Source organism: Copadichromis virginalis, linkage group LG15, assembly GCF_057382275.1.
Source record: "Copadichromis virginalis isolate Kocher_CV1m ecotype Utaka linkage group LG15, C_Virginalis_male_GT1.1, whole genome shotgun sequence".
Classification (NCBI taxonomy): domain Eukaryota; kingdom Metazoa; phylum Chordata; class Actinopteri; order Cichliformes; family Cichlidae; genus Copadichromis; species Copadichromis virginalis.
In genome coordinates, this window is record NC_140632.1 from 4,405,458 (window position 1) to 4,420,750 (window position 15,293).

At 42.2% G+C, this 15,293-nt stretch overlaps 1 protein-coding gene across 2 annotated transcripts in view; it reads left to right on the plus strand.

Annotated features, from left to right (window-relative positions):
* The window catches only part of plcb1l (phospholipase C beta 1-like), a 128,620-nt gene that overhangs the window by 55,911 nt on the left and 57,416 nt on the right, over nt 1-15,293 (plus strand). The window lies entirely within an intron of this gene.

A 15,293-nucleotide genomic window follows, 5' to 3' on the forward strand; every position in this document is an offset into this window, starting at 1 on the left:
TCATATGCTCTTATTCAGGGTGGAAGATGATAAATGTCTGATTGAATTCGGCTGAAATGTCCTCGCTTGGAATGGTAGGCTGACAGTGTTGGAAACAGGAAAGGCAGCAGCGATATGTTTGGCCTGCCTGTTGTGAAAGCATCTGTTATAGAGCAGCAAACAGTTTATATGTGCCAAAAAGTTGATTCTGTTCATCTGGACGTAGCGTTTTCAGTAGGAGAAACATTTCGTCTCTCAAACAAGTGACTTCTTCAGTCTCTGGATGAGTGACGAAACGTGTCTTCCACTGAAAACGCTACTTCCAGATGAACAGAATGAGCTTTTTGGGATTTGAAGTGTTAAAGACTGTATTTAAGGCACGTTTTATATTCTGTTTGTGTACCCTTAAAGCCCGATGTGGCTTTCAGTTACGTTTCTGGATTGTGTAAAAGGATCGGCAGACACCAGTTTTCATTCAGTTACCGCCCTTCTTGCTCATTTCCATCTTTTCCTGCACCAAAAGCTGTTACCTTTAAAACAAAACAAAAAAAGAAACAATTCAGAGGTTTCTCTGATAATCAGCTGTGTCTAGACTTGTCCTTGGCTGTCATTAAAGGCTGAGATTGGCTTAATATGCCTGGGGGCCATAGGTGTCTGTGTTGTCTGGTAGAGAACAACCGTGGACTGATAATCATCTTTTATCCAAGATCGGTCACAGAATCCAAACCAATCAGATATGGAGGCTAGTTCCGCACGGAGTTTTGATCTCTCGCATTATGTGTATCATTAGCACCGTGGGGTCTGGAAATGGGCTGTCCCCGCAGCCACTGTTGACTGAAAATGAGACCATGGGCTTAAATGGGAAAATGAATGTTGTCAAATATCCAAGGGCTTGTTTAAACATTCAGTAAATCTTTGTTGGCAGATCAGTGGAGCACACAGATGCCAGACCAAATGGGGCATAGGGGTGTAGGTGGTTGGTTGGTTTGGTGGCTGGCATGGCCTAGTCAGGCAGATGGTCTGGGGAAGTCAGGACAGCAGGATGTCTGTGTCACAGCGGAGCTAATGATGGCAAAAGGCTAAACGATGACTACAGACAGCGGATAAAGCATAATTATCACTGCATAGTGCTCACTAAGGGTCCTTAAATGTTTACTGAGGGATTTGTAGGCACAATTGGGGTCGTTTATGTACCAAATTATGCCATCTACTGTAGTTGTGGGAACTGCAGTGACTGCATGGCTAAACAGCTGCCAGTTTCTTTTTTTTCTTTATTTTTGCAAAGGCTTGAATGATCCCGCATGCACCGCCGTCTGAAGCAGATACCTTCTGAGCTGTTAGCTTTAATAAGAAGTGAAATAGCCCCACTGTGCTTTCACAGGAAAACAGTGAGTTTTGATGTGTGGATTCAATCAAGATCTGCCGTGAATTTGCCCTTAGAGATGCACAGTACCTTAAAAATCAGGAGGTAACAGTAATTTTGTAATGCCACATTTGCGTTCAAGACAGAATAAAGTAAGAGAAAAATCACTATTCTTCCTCAGTTCTGTAATTCAAAAGAGTAGTTTATTGCAGGACACTTGTAATGCACTAGCTTTTTGTTTTGTATTATTACACAACACCTGCGTGTCATTCATATTAGCCAAACAAATCAAGTCATAGTCAGGTGCTGCCAGGTACATGTGAAGCATACTGCTTTGTGAGCAGAAAGCCAAAAAAAGAAACAGCCTCTCCTCTTCAACTAATTCTGATGCTCCACAGCCCTCCTTCTATGTCCTGCAGGAATTTCCCCCAATAAACCCAATTGGTTCTGGTCAGGATTATTAAAGATGTCATTGAGTCTGGATTCTGCTTGAGTCCTTTGCGTGGCAAGGGCACGGCACATGAGAGCGGTTTATCAAGATGGAAGGAAAGGATGTGCAAGTGAAGGAGTCCAAGAAAGGAAAGAGCCAAAGGGAGAGGACATATGCTGCCTCCTTACAGCATCTGCAGTGGCAGAGCAACTACAGCCTGAAGGCTCCACCATGCCAACAGGGACTCCTGTGAATTATTTACTCCCGGGCCCCATTGTAGAGGTCCCTAGCAGGGTGCCAGATGAAGTACTGATGGTTGGAATTGTCTATTTTTTTCCCATCCACCCTCTTTGTAGGTAATTTTGGCAGACATTTTTAAAGAACATAAATACGGAGTCAGGGTTATGTCATTAATTCTATGCGAGATAAAACATAATCTCAACCAAGTAATCTAATTTCACAGGCGCAGGTATTCATTGCCACTTGTGCACTTAAATTTCCTCACACATAAAATCAACAACCCACGCGTGTAGAAGTCAACAGCCAAGCAGGCAAATCGCCATCGCATGAGAGTGCACTGTGGCAGCAAAATAACTGGTGCTTCTGTACCGTATTTGCTTATATATGGGACCATGAAGTTTGTCAAGTTAACTAACAACAGCTATCTATCTCATTTAGTTTAATCACAGGTTTACCTTAATATAATAAGAATTAGTGCTGTCAGCGTTAATCTCGTTAAAATGACGTTAACGCCATAACTGCATTAAATGAGTTAAAGCAGATCGGTCAATTCTATTTGTTCACATTTCCAAAATGCAAACAAATAGGTGTAAACCATGTTTGTGTAACTGCCAGATGTCACTCAGTGAAACACAGTACAAGTCTGGCTGTAAGGGCTCCACTATAGTAGTTTTTCCAGATAATAGTCCCTCAAAAAGAAAATGCAACAGACTGTCTTTCGCTTACAGCGCAACATGACAACTTCAAACCACTCATTTGCCTGATATGAAATGGTAAGACTGCCATACCCTGAGCTAGTGCCTAAACAAAAACTAACTCACTGTAATGCAGTAAACTTAACCTGTCAGTCGCAGAGGTTGTGGCATCACTGCTTTGAAAGTGACAAATCACATTAGGGCCCTTGTACTTTTTGGGCTCTGCCCTCCAGACTGCTTGAAATCAGATTGAATTGAAGGAGCAGAATTCAGCTTCGAGCGCAGAGTTGCCTGCTAGAGCGGGAATCTGCTGCAGCGCTCGCCAAGCAGACCCTCTTGTGTGCGGCCGCTTTGCCCGCTTGGCTTCTGAGTTGTTGTTCAGTTTATACCTGCGTCTGTGAAGCTGTATTATTTGCTCGTGCACTTCACATACAAAGTTCTTTTTGTTGTTCATTTATTGGAAATTACTTGGCCTGGTTGCTGAATTTTTGCTGACTGAATCGTCACATTTGATGGTCATCAAAGTTGCACTGCTTGTGATTCATGCCCATTTATTTTTTCCAGTCAAATATTTTCACCGGAGACACTATGTTATGCACAGTCACTAATAATACACATAACCGGATTGTTACTGCTTCACCTCTCAGCGGGGAAGTCACATTTCAGGGTCACAGATTCAGTTTCTCGCTCAAGGAAGCATCGAAAATGTAAATGCCCGTTTCACCCGTCTCTTGGCTGCCTCTGCTTCGTGCCTATTTTTTCACCAATTATGTTTATTAGTCTTTGTGTGGGTGTATATACATCTGCGCCTTTTTGGATGCCAGCGCACACGCATGTGTCCTTCCACGTGTGGTTGGCTGTTAGCAGTCCGTCAGAGCTCCTCTGTGTTTTCAGAAGTCTGCCCTCGTTAAATTAGAGCTTGTGTATGACTAGAGGATAATTACCATAGTTATGTACCTGCCAGTTGCCGGTGCCTGCGAGCTGTTTTTTGTGCCACCCCTGACAGAGTGCCACTTGATGGACAGCTTGAACAAAATGGGGTTCATCTACCTCACAAATTCAAGAGTGTGAGTCAGAGGCAGTGGGTGGGAGTAATGACCAGAATACCTGGGACACAATGACACAGAGGAGGAACTTTTAAGTAGCGAGTTGCTACTAGAAACTTTGTCAAAGACTTTTACACAAGTTGAGTAAAATGTTACGTTTTACTCAAACGTAACATTTTATGATACATTTTATGTTTTTTCTTACAAACGTAACATTTTATGTTACGTTTTACTCAAACGTAACATTTTATGATACATTTTATGTTTTTTCTTACAAACGTAACATTTTATGTTATGTTTTACCCAAATGTAACATTTTAGCGCTAGTTTACTCCTGTTTTCTTTGCTCTGGAACCAAAACTGCAATAAATGCTCAATTTAGTTAGATATTATGAACAATGGACTCAAAAGCTGTCTTTATAAAATTTCTCAGCTTTTTTCTAGCAATATATCATTTTATTATGCATGATGCTTATGACATTTTCCAAAATTCTTGAAACAAGCGTTGTACTTGTTCAATTCGATTTCAGGCTCAGCTGTTTGACTTTTCTGTGCGCTAGCGAGTCCTGAGTTTTGTTTAGTGCTCATTCTAATGAGAAGAGCTGCTTTTGTGAGTCCTGGCAGCTGATTATTTTTCTCCCGCTGGAGTTCATGCGGTGTATCTGAGGTCAGCTCCCTCCCGTCCGCACCTCTGCCTTCCTGTGTGCCCAATGTGGGCTCAGTCAGCTGGAGGGAGAGTGTATGCCAGGTAGACTACTTCCACCTCATCAACCCTTGCCCCTTCTGTCTCTCCGTCTTTCCTTCAGAGTGATTCACACACAGCGTGAATCATCCTCTTGCCACTTTTCTTCTGCTTATTCACTCCTTCAAACTCTCTCCCCGAGAAACCGGGTCACTATTCGATGCTCACAAAGTCCCCTTGCGTGTCTGAACACATGTAATATTTATGACCTAATTTTAATGCTGCGTATGGAGCACGTGCCCTTGTAAAAGGTTCTCTCAGGAACTGAGGAGCACTGTGACAGAAATGTGGCGTCTCTCCTCTGTATAATTATCCATACGCAGAGTCCTCCAAGCTTTTATGTTCTTTTTTTAATCCAAACTGGCAGCCTGCTTCTCAACAGGTCCCTTCACGCCTCAAGCATCTGTTACACAAGTTTGTTTTTGGCCATTAATGGCCATATAATTGTGTATTCACTGGTGGCCTGTCCCAGTGGTTGTGAGAGTTATGACTGGATTTCTGTGAACAGAAATACTCAAACAACCTTTTTAACAATTACCTTATTCTGTAGAGACTGCACAGAGTGACACAGTAACACCTTAAAACTTAGTGAAAAGCATTTATTTTCTTTATTGCTTCTTAAATGTATCTGTTGAGTTGCTGTAACATGTTGAGATTTATTTTTTTTTTTGGTGTGTTTTATTGAGATTAATGGTTAAAAAAAGGCAACCACTATTAAATAAATACACTGTAACTTTTGATCATGCTAGTATTGGTGTAAAGGTCCTCCTGATATGCTTTGCATGCTATCTTGATGCCAGAGGAAAGTAGATTTCTCAGCAAGATTGACCAATTTCCTGCCCATTTCTGGAGGATTTTTCTCTTCAAAGTCCTGCAGTCACCATGTGCAGGCAATTGAGATTCTTCCATTTTTTTGTTCTTTGGAAAAATTAAAGTCATCTTGACCCTAAAAAAACATGCTCAGCTTACTAGGATAGCAGAGATTTTAAGAATTATGTCAAAGAATTATTAGGAATCTATATGAGCGATTAATTAAATTCTATCATGTGATATCTGGTGAGATTTTGTCGGAAGTATACGTGCAAACGCCAAAGCAGTGTGTCCTTACATTGCTGCTGAAAAGATGAGTTCTATTAAAATCTGTGGCAACTCCTCCGTGTTTTGGGTGACAGTTAAATCAGATGACTTGGTTACTGTGGGGGCTGTGATTTGCAGTCAAATGCTGTCAAGCAGTCTTTATGTTTCTGGTGAAGAATGTGTTTTCTCTCAATGACACGGCAGCCTGAATGAGATGTCAAGAGCGTTCATATGACTAAATTAGGAGTTTGTGCTGGCCGGGTCTGCGGGTATGGCTGTCAGCAGCTTTCAGACTACACAAGGCTTACTTCGTTTAAACTCTGCGGTCGTAGACCGGCAAATTTTATACTCAGAATCTGTTCTGCGTTGGCCGATGTCTGTATTTGTGAGCCTTTATTGGTAAATAAAATCAACTGCACAAAATTCAAGATGACATCCGGGAAGAAAAGATGACAGTTATATTCATGAACACGGGAGTCAGCGAAGTATGGTTACCTAACTTAAGTATATTACAAATGAAAAACCAAACAAAGGAAACAAGTGTGGTGGGAAAGGGAATGCTGTTGTTCAGACTGCCAAGCAGGGGAAAGAGTGTGAGAGGGGCTGGATTTGGCTTTTAACAGGTGCCGGTTGTATTATGTTGAAGTAGAAGTAGGTTTCCAGTATTCCTGTTGCTGCCAAGCTGCCTAATTATTCGTTCTAGGACTGAAACTTCAAAGGGTGTCCAGTAAAACCAGATTCAAAGTCAAAGCATTGCAGCACTAAACTTCAGTGCATCACTCTGTGATCAGAGTTCTTCATCCAGCTCAGGGAGATGTTTGAACTCTGCATGTTAATGTTTTGTCCATAGAGGGTACTAGACAAAACGTATGCATCTTACATGTAAATGATCGCCAATTATATAGCAGGAGGAAATACAAACCCAGCTTCAGGCAGGTCACAAGCTAGTGTAGTGCCAGTCCCAAGCCTGCATAACCCATCCCAACACTGCTGACGTGGGTGGTTTTCACACTCCAAAGCCATTTTGTCCCTTTTCTTTTCCCCTCACCCCCAACTGTTCAATGGCAGGTGGCTGCCCCTCCCCTGAGCCTGGTTCTGCTGGAGGTTTCTACCTCTTAAAAGGAGTTTTTCCTCCCCACTGTTATCAAGCGTATGGTCAAAAGGGATTGTTTGATTATTGGGGTTTTTTCTCTATTATTGTACAGTCTTTACTTTACAATATAAAGCACCTTGAGGTGACTTTATATAAATAAAATTGAAATGCTCTGTATTTTGTCTCCAAATAATATCAACATCTCATTGTTTCTTGGGCTTGCTCCAGAATTTAGTTTAGGTCATGTCACACTGCTGTGGAACTTGGTCATAAAACTCCACAGAGTCTGAAAGATTAGAAAGCAAAGGTTGATCTAACCTTCCAGGTGTCTGTTAGCAGCTTTAAGGGCACTGTGAGACCAAACACCAGTTCTTCTCGGTTGAACCTAATGACTCTTGGGTCCGTTTTCATCCACAAAAGGAGGTAAACGGACTCTCTATATACTTTTGCAACACGATCAACCTGTGCTTTTATAGTTAGGTAACTTTGGATGGTAGGCAGAGGATGTTATATGTTCAAAACACTCAGCAATAGCTGAAATGGAGATGGAGGAATTTACTGGTAAGGCTTCCTTACAATTTGGCATACATGACAGTTTTTATGAGTATTTTGCAACATTTGATTTCACCCCAAGGCAGTAAAAATGTCTAAGCAGTTGGTTTAAAGCTTTATTTCCCCCCATGTGTCCCACCAGGGAATACTCATGGTGGATGCAAAATATCAATGACTGGCACCTGGAACAACAGCTTGGTGCACATGCTCAAATCAGCCTCACAAGCTCTTTCAAAGGACTGCCACTTCCTCACAGGCACATCGCTGGTGACAAAGTATCGTCAAGAAATATCTCTGAAACTTTAACGCTTCTTTTTCCACTTTAAGATGAATCCTTTTAGCTTCAACTGAAGAGCAGAGTCTGACAGCGGAGGATAAAATTCGGTTGAATCTGTGAAAGTAGCTGTAGACGCAGCTGCATCTACAGCTGTGCAAGGCCCCTGAGGTGGAGGAGCAGTCCTGCGTATACCATTTTAAGTTGCAGTAGCTGTAGAAGCATCAGTGCTTTCCTTTAGATCTTTATCCCTGCTATTAACTCAAGTATACTAGTAACTGGAAAGAGCTGCATAATCTTTAGTAAACAGGTTATGCAACTCCTCTGAGAAACCCTCAGTAAATATATCCATCTTTGCCATACTAGAGACACCATTAACCCCCTGAGGGCCTTGAAGATACCAAAACCAAACAAAAGCATTTTTCTAAGCAACCTCCCAAATAATGAAATTGATAGAGGAAAAACTCTGGATGCACCTGGATCTTCCTGTTTTACACCCAGGCCCAATGAAAGCAGCATGATGAACAAAAACATGGTTTCTGGGGTGAAACATAAACATACCTGAACTTGTGAATTTCTTCCAGATGCATTTTAGCCTGGAGTGTAGAGTCCAGTTAACCCTGCGGGTCTAGACAGAAGTATAGCTGTGCGGTACAATAAAAGTCTGATCGGTGAGAGGAATAAATTCAAGAGTCCACGAGTAGATTATTCATGATAAAATGAGAAATGCAGCAGTTGTGTAAGTCCTCTTTTAAAAAATGAATTTTTCTCTTTCCCCCTGAACGTCTGGAATGGCCAGTTCCTCTGCGTGTCATGAGATGATTAGTATTGGGTGTGAATGGTGCGCCACTTCCCCAAGACGCGAAAACGAGCGCCTGTCACCTCGAGTTATTGCTGATGTGCTGGCATTTTGGAAATGCCGTGATATACGCTCTCGGTCTCCCCTCCGTCCACCCCTTCTGTCTCTTGTTTCATGTCTCACTGCTTCGGGGTTAATGAAATGCCCCTGTTGAAGAGATGGAATGAAGGATTGTTAAGTCCGTACGAGCTTTCAACTTCCTCCTACGCATTTTCTCAACCTGTGCCTCGCTGCATGACTGAGCCCTGGCGACACATCACCACTGGCTAATGTATTCGACTGGAGTGCTTGTGAGGAGCTAGTGCTTTCATCAGGATGTGTTTTTTGTTATTGTGATTCCCTTCTTAATCATTGCACTCCTCAATCAAACACATGTAAACATTAAGCCTAGCGTCTTACTCCAAAAGATAATACAATTTAAATCCCGAGGGCTTCCTCTTTCGCAAACTGTTCACTCACGCTTCACTCGAAGATTTGTGACAAAGTGTTTTCTGGCTTTGGATGGCAAAGTACACACACACACTCACCAAATGTACCTAATATGTGTGCAGTCACTTCTGTACTGTGGTTGGTGATGCATCACCTGACAGCTGACTGATGAATCACTGACCTTTTAGTCCTGTCCTCATGGGTATTTCGCCATCTCATGAAACTGCGGTGGTCTGCTGCTCATTACCCAGAATCAAAGATCCTTCATCCCTCACCGATTCCCTTGCACTTCCCCTCTCTCTTTTATTCTTTGATCGTGTTTACAGTGCGGTTGTTTGTGAGACTTATCTGCAGCTTATCCTTGGGCAGTGTGCAGTATGGTGGCTGAGTTTTACCCGAAGCTAGAAAAGTTAGCAAAGCAGTTTCCACACTGAGGAAGTTTAAAGTATGAAACTGCAGAACTGCAATGGGAGCAGACAGTTCGCCCATACTTATATGAAAGGCTGCTGCTACTGTGGCTGAACTAAACAGACTGATCAGCAGAAACGCTTTTAAGCTGAACTACATGTTGTCCCCGTGTAGCAGTAAGGCATCAGACTCCCACAGCGAGGGTGTGAAGTGCAAGTCCCCCCTTTCTCTTTTTTTCTGTGTTGATGTCACTGCTCATATGTGTCTGGGTGGCACATGAATGAGTGTGGATTATTAGGAAGGCCATTTACAGAAAGCAAAAGCTATGGCTTTCTTCTAATAGGATCAACGTTCCAGTGCTTTCTGTCTGTGTAAGGTTATGAAGCGGCTAATGTTTAAAACATGCTCTGCAGATCCGGCGTGACCCTCTTAAATAAATGACTGCATTGCCAAGAGAGGGAGTCATCTTAGGATTAGCTTTGCTGTGGGTGAAATGCTCTGTAGACTGTGACTCACACTGGCTGGTAGACAAGGATGCACATCGGCGTACAGATATAGACAGACTAAACATCAATAAAATGACAAAGATAAGCGACACGAGGCATATCGTCATACGGCTCAGACTGAAGCGGCTCATACATCAGTAAATACTTTCTGCTGAAAACGAGTGCATATAAATGACAAAAACATGCATCTGCGCAGCATTTGTGTGGCAGAATGAGCACATCACCCCCCAGCTTGATATCCCATAATTGCCTTCCAAAAGGCCCAAAGCTTTACCGTCCCACCAGCAGCATCTTGCCGCTCTGTTAGTTAACAAGGCTAGCCGGCAGCAGGAGGAGGTTAGGTGCCCTGCTGATAGTACTGCTCTGCAGTGCCGCGGCTCCATACGTTAGAATGTGCTCCTCAGAATTCTGATGTTCAAGCTGGATTTAAGTCTTTCTGCTCATTTGTCCGATGATTATAAATCCATGAGCAGATTGTGCATGAGGTCAGATGGGGGAAAAGGCAAAGATGAGAATATCTTCTTTGATTCAAATACCAAATACACCTTATAACGACTCTACACTATTGAATATACACAGCTTAGCCAAAATTGTATGATAAGTTATAGTTCAAGGAGATAGCTGATTTACTTGTTGCAGCATTGAATAAAGCCTGAACAACTACTACAAGGCTGAAATCGTTATTATATCCATAAAATAAGTTCCCAGTGCTTCTATAACATCCTTTTGTTTAACAAGTGCAGATGCTTTTAAAAATTCAGTGTGAACTTCAATGCGCAGGCTGGCAGAGTCAGCTAAAGTGCTGCCATCCTCAAGATACCAACCAAACCAGCTTAAAAAAACATGCAAAATGCAGGTCTTGTGAGAATTGGTGCTTCAAAAAAGAAAATAAAGAATTGTCACATTACTCAGCTTGTACTCCTGCTACAGCTGCCTTGAACATAGCAAGGTTCATCTGTTAAAACAGCTTTCCTTTACAACTAATAATTGTTTTAACCACGTTAATATACATTCGTGAAGCGAAGCTCGTCATAAAAGCATTCGACAATTCCACTACTACTTGTCCAACATGTGTGTCATGAGGAGGCGTGTGACCTCTAAACAACGCACAATGCTTTGACCTTGCTATTTTTCCTTTGTATTGCTGCTAAGTCACTGACGAATTTCCAAACAAGTCTGATTAAAAATAGTTTTTGAGACTTGTATGTGATTAATTTGATGGTTTCTGACCTCTACTCCAAAATGCACTTGGCCTTCCTCTGGTTTGGACTCAGGAACTGCCAAAACAGTCAGGACCCTTTTGGACTCCTTTTACGGTCAAGCTCTTGGGGGAAAGTACCAAGTATGGTATGAAGGAGGGGGAGATTTGCCTAATGTTTGGAGAATGTGTTTTTAAACAGGCTCAGAAGAGCTTCATTTACTTCATATAACTAGATAGGCTTATGATTGAGTTGATTTGGTACTCAATTGCTGAATAATTGTTATTTCCTGCAGTGGGAGGAGCTACTGATTATATAGGCAGGACATGCAGCTCCTCTTGAGTAGCATAGTGAGTCAGGCCATGATAGTAAGAAGACCACTGTAGCGATGGGCCAACCGAGGCCTTGTGAAACACTAAAACGTTTAGAGCAGATGCGTCGAATTTGTATCGAGCTTTTGAAACAATCTGACACCCGTCTCTACAGTGACACCTTCTGGCCATTTTTGCTATGTCACATGGTGATAATGCTAGTTTTTTAAGCAACGCAGATTTTCCGCAATTCTAACCAGTTCTTAAAAATAACCATAATTAAGACATTTTGGAGAAATCTCCATACAACAAAACAAGAAAAACTTTGACTGTAACAAACAGCGTGTTATCAAATTCAATGCACAATTTATACAATCTACAGAGAAGAGGCTAATGAGCGTATTTTCATAACCACATACGTGTTGTGGATATATACGTAACCACAGTTGCCCCATTAATCTTTGTGTTTTATCTACAGTGGAATGACGTGTGAATGAATGTAGCTTGTTATGCTTATGAAAAATAAAGATCAATAAGAGAAAATCAAGTGCTATGTAAACATTTTTATTCAAAAATATCAATTTATTTAGTTTAGTTTTAGCTTCTTCTTTTGCAAATTGGAAAAAATAGAAAATCATCACATACATGTCTACATGAAACGCTTGTTTCATGTAGACATGTACACAACGGGATTTCTTTTTTAAATAAAGGTGCAGGTTTACAACTTGGCACTAGACTAATGGTTCATGTTACACATGAGCGATGTATCTTTTGACCGCTACGGTGGGATTATCTGTTGCCCTGCGGGTACTATGGGTTTCGCTAACTGAGCTGTATAGGGTCTCACAAACTGCCCTTTGCTGTGATTGCTGCTGCTAACAATAATAATAATAATGATGATGATGACTTTTAAGCTTTCTGGGAGTTTTCGGTGTCACTGGGTTTTTTCTACACACTGTTAATCAAGGTTAGAAACAACAGGCAAGCCGCTTGTCAAAACTGGGGTCAAAAGCTCCAAAAATAGCCACGTCATGTGATCAAGTGACGTGGGCATTTTGAACCACAAAGCAGGCTTTCAAAACATCTGTGTAAGCTCAACACAGCGTCAAAACATCAGCATCGGGCATCCCGTGTCTGGTTGCAGCTCCTCTTGGGGAGCGTAGCCTGTCAGGCCCATGATGGTGAGCAGGCCACAGTGGCTGTACTGCCAGGGGCCTAACTGAAAGGGAGTTAAGGCTGGTGCAGAATTGTTTCATCAGTTGTTAAGTTTAGTTTTGGTTCATTATAAACAAGTTTTTAGCCCAGTCACTGTTACATTCTGCATTAATAATAAACTTAAATTTAAGCCCTTTCCTTAACCGGGTTCACTAGATTTTGCAGATCCTGCTGAGTGGTGTGTAGGTAGATGGCTCATCATCAATCATTCATACTGACATTTCCTTTGATCTAATGTCTCTCTGTGTGTTTATTTATACACACACTCTGTGTGACGGTGTGTATTTCTCTGTGTGAGCGTTGAGCCGAGCCTGCACGAGTGCAGTTCCATGCCTGTGCTAAGGTGGACGTGTGGTGTGTGCATTTGCGATGGTGTGTGTCCGAGCTGTGTGCGCAGGAGAGAGGGTTTAGACAGGTGCCGTGCTGCAGGTTTAATGACCTGAGGTGTGGCTGACTTCTCTTTGCCAATCTGAATCTCTTCCCTGTGCCCAACAGAGTGTGACACAGTCTGAGCGCATGGCTGGTGACAGGTGGGGGCAGGTGGGGGCCTCGTGACAAACTAAGGCAGAAGGAGAAAGTCTGTGTATTTCCTCGGGCTGCATCTCCAGCTGAATGCTAAGTGTTTGAGAAGAGTTCTTATACTGACAGGCAGCAGCTGCCAACATGCACCTTGAAAGCTTGACTAAGCACGTGCTCACAAGCATCATACACGACACTCACACGCGTGCACTATAGCAACAGAAGACAGAGGCCATGGCTGTGTTTTCATAAAGGCTTAACTCAACCACACCATCATCCAAATCCCATCCCTACCCTTTCCCTTTCTCTGAATCTCCACTCCTTGTGGTAACTGAGACCGCAGGCATGCCTCTAATAGCTCCCCCAATGCACCAGCACAAATTGGTTTTCACTCACATGGCTTACCCCCTTCCTGCTCCTCTCCTTCCATTGCTCTCTGTTCCTTGCTTTATTTCTACTTTTCTTTATTTTGTCCTCATCTCCTCCACCCCTGCTCCTGCTCCCTCCCCCTGCTCCTGCTCCCGTCCAGCAGGGCCCACCTGTCAGCTTGTTTCTTTCAGTCAGTCAGTCTTTTCCCAACATAACTGCTGATGTAAGTGCCTGCAGCTCCCGCCCATATGACTGCATAGTGGGAGATGAGCCCTACGTTCAGCTAATGGCTACCAGTAGCTTCAAAACAATATCAAATTGCATTGACGTTGTAGTAATAAATGAAATATGCATCTTACTGTCATCCCGTCTGTTCTCAGAAGCCTTTCATGTCTGGCTGTCAGCCAGAGCGTTTCTCAGAGGGAGCTTTGTGTGTTTTAGCAAATTGCAAGTGGCTTTTTATGCTTTGAATGATGACACGGGTGTCATTCAGAATACATAAGTGGACAGTGATTGATTCTCATTGAACTCAGGATGTGCATGTGTGTGTATTCCATCGATTGGTGGTCAAGTCCACACATGACTCTAACCATCTAAATGATACACAACACTGAAAACCTGTTTTCTCCACATATACATTTTTTCTTTAATTTAAAAGAGCAACGTCTTATTTTCAAGAAGTACCTCCTTAGCCACATAAACTAGTTAAGGGGGGAGTACACAGGCTGTCAGAAGGGACAGGGTGAACATGTATTGCCTTAGAAGTTCTCAGTGTGATAATCGCAGGCGCCACTAAGCCTCCACAATTTGATTGGGGGGTGTGAGGGATGTGTAGAGGACATTTATCAGCATGACACAGGACACAATGCTCTTTGTTTGATTGGTCAAATTAGTGGAAGCTCATTTGCTTTCACTGCAAAATCCTTTACAGAGCTTTTCTGTTGTGTTAATTAAGCCGGAGCAAGAATTCTGTATGCCACTTGCATACTGGGTTTGCAAAGAAGAGAAGGAGATCGTTGTTATTCCTCTCTTTCTCCTCAGAGGCATTGTAGTTGGGTTCTCTTTTTTTGGGCTTTTTTTGTGATTCGCACCAAAGATGAACTTCTTAAATATATATTTGCTAAAATTAGTTTGGTTTAATTCTCCTCTCACAATTAGCTCGGCTGAATGCAAATTCTCCAGAGTTTTTCCTCTGTGGGAGCTGGAGTATTGCCAGCACCCAGTGTTTTGTTGTAGGAGAGATCAGACTTCCTGCAGCAGCCCTCTGATTTTGTCGGATGATGAGAGAATTAGGGTTGTACTAAGTCCAACAATTGCTTTTTCTCAATGTGGGGACAATTTCTGTTGACTTAGGAATTTGCAGTTTTTATATAAGCCTTTAAAAATAAAACCCTTTGAGAGCAAGAAAAGCATTCTCCTCGGGTCTCCTGGGTTAAGTGAGTCCTCTGGTGTTTTTTTAGCAAAACATTTTTTCCTGTGATGTTGATTACAAGTTATTGTATGTATGGGGGGTTTTGCAGTTAAGCTGGAAATATGTTGAGACAGGAGGATGTTTTTTGGGCTTAAAACAAGCTAAAAAGCAAGGCTGGAAAACCCTCATGCTCTCATTTTTGGGGAGCTGTCATGGGGTTATTAATAAATAATAAATAACACAATAAATCCTGTGCTGACATCTTATTGGACATTTGTGCTTACATGTCTACATGTAAGTTCTCCATTCAATACTTAACCCACCTCTTTTCCTGCTTGTATAGCCTGCCATATGCACCCTTTACACAAACTGAGAATCGCTGGTGCTGTAGCACACGGACTCTCTACCTCTGTCCTCTAATTAATCAACCAAATCAGCCATCAAATAAGGTGCGAACTCCCAAATGTTAACCAGTCTTGTTTCCTCTGAGTTCATTCAGAGACTGTTTTTGTTTTGAAACAACATCACAGCAAAATGCCATGACACAGAGCAGTGCCGTCTCCCACTTCCTCAAAA